Here is a 2,309-nt window from a genome sequence, read left to right as displayed (position 1 = left end):
TTATTGATCCTTGAACAACTCTAACCTCGATCGCCGCCTCCACCGCCCCCGCGAGATGGGCGAAGGTGACCTCTACCGAGCAACGCTTGCCTGGCCTTGCCTTTGATCTAACCTGCCCAACTATACTATTTGGCCCCATAGTTTCATACACAATATATCTGGCACTCAACACCTTATCCTTATCGGATTGTGTTTTCCCCCTAACCTTGAGATCGATTTCGAATTCGATACGCTGAGAGCAGTTGGTTGCACGGATAGGCCCTGTCAAGATGAAAGATGGGTCCTGCAAACATATCCAGGTTATTTGGGTAAAAACTAGTTATTTTTATAAAGCTGGTAGAACCATACTAAGAAAACTCCCGAGCAAAAACAATAGCAAACATATATTATTGTACCAAATATTGTTTCATTCACAAGCAATATTGACATGATATATTCGCTGAAGTAAACCATTTAGAACTTTGATCAGTAACCCAAGCAATCGATGTTATAGAGAATGTAGCATCGATGGTTAAAATCTAGGTGAAATTTCATCTATAGATATCTGAATTAATCAAGTATCCATAAAAAAAGTGATCAAATAGGTCTTTTTTAAAATTTTATTTTTCAGCAACAATGGCATGAAATATTTAGCTACAATGAACCACACTTGAAAATAGCTTATGCAAGATCAACAGCTGGACATATATGGAGTTTCATCAGTTCAGTTAGATTATAACATCTTATTTATGTTGTTGAAATCCGTACCAACTGTCAATGTTTTGGTCTGGAAAAGATTGTTTTCCTCCCCACTTCGAAATCTCAATTCAATCCAATCTCAAACATGTACTGCCTACATCTTTTGAATAGTGAAATTCAGGTGAGAAATCTCTCCCCTCCAATTGACTTGTCTAAAAAAATATATAATCATAGCAATGTGATGTCAATGCATAATAAGCTAGAACATTGCGGTAGTTATTAACTGGTAATCCTTCTAAGCTAACATATAATTAAATTCACCACAAACAAGTCGGGGTTCAATATCGCAAATTTTATATTACTAAAAAGTATCGGATGGGTTGACCGGCCCATAGATCGACCCAAATTTTGAAAGAAGCTCCTTTCTGAATAGTTCCAAATTTAAACATATTTCAACCACATCTGAAAAAAATATTCCCTAACACGGGGAACTAAAAATCCTGAAATTTTAGTCCGAGATATAATGAACCTATATTTTCACAATTTATAAGTATATATAATATACCTCCGTGGTGAGTGTCTGGGCGTCGCCCCTCGGGCGATTGAAGATGTAGTTGCGCTTGCGGTCGAGCCCATCACGCGCCGCGACGAAGCCGAAGACGTTGATCGGCCACTCCAATCCGCCCGTGAGGTCAATCACCCTGCACGAGCACACCTCCACGCAGGGGAATATCCGTGCCCTGGGCGTTCGGAGCGTGGGGCCCCTAGCTGCAGCAAATTGCAAAAAAGATCAAATTAGAGAGATTATTATGGTCCTGTTTAGATCCAGGGATTAAATTTTAGTCCGTGTTATATCGGATGTTTGGACACTAATTAAAAATATTAAACGTAGACTAATGATAAAACACATTCCATAAGCCTGGACTAATTCACTAGATGAATCTACTGAGCCTAATTAGTCCATAATTAGCCTATGTGATCTACAGTAGACATGTGCTAATTATGGATTAATTAGGCTTAAAAAATTTATCTCATAAATTAGCTCTCATTTATGCAATCAGTTTTATTATTAGTCTATATTTAATAATTCTAATTAGTGTGCAAACATCCGACGTGACAGGGACTCAAAGTTAGTCTCTGGATCCAAACACCACCTATATCAATCGTGTTTTGATCTTCTTCTCCTGGATATATATATATTCGATTATGATCCAGATCGAATTAATATTGTTGGTGCTAAGATTTCAGGAATTAACAGAAAAATTAATACTACTTACTGACGTCGTCGATCTTGCAGTAGTCGTCCCACAACCACTCGAAGAATACGCGGTACTCGTACGGGTTGGGTTCGGAGTCGGAGTCGGAGTCGACGACGACGATCTGCCCTTTCGCCTCGCCGTCGCCGTCGCCGGCGACGTCGAGGATCGCCGCCGCCTCGGCCACCTCTGCAGGCGACACCGAAACGCACGTCTCCGCTGCCATTGTTGCAGATCGATCGACAGGCTCGAGTCGGTTCGTTTTTTTTCCCCTTATCTTTTATAAGAAAAATAGTATCAGAGTTTTCTTTTTCTAAAACTAACACGATGCCCGTCAGCCCGTGCATTTTGCAACATGATATTCAAATAATATGT

At 40.0% G+C, this 2,309-nt stretch overlaps 1 pseudogene; it reads right to left on the bottom strand.

The window, feature by feature from the left end:
• Positions 1–2,160, bottom strand: LOC127755284 (uncharacterized; annotated as a pseudogene).
• Positions 2,161–2,309: the final 149 nt, after the last annotated feature.

Source organism: Oryza glaberrima, chromosome 11 (genome assembly GCF_000147395.1).
Source record: "Oryza glaberrima chromosome 11, OglaRS2, whole genome shotgun sequence".
NCBI lineage: Eukaryota > Viridiplantae > Streptophyta > Magnoliopsida > Poales > Poaceae > Oryza > Oryza glaberrima.
This window is presented reverse-complemented; position numbering and strand designations above follow the sequence as displayed.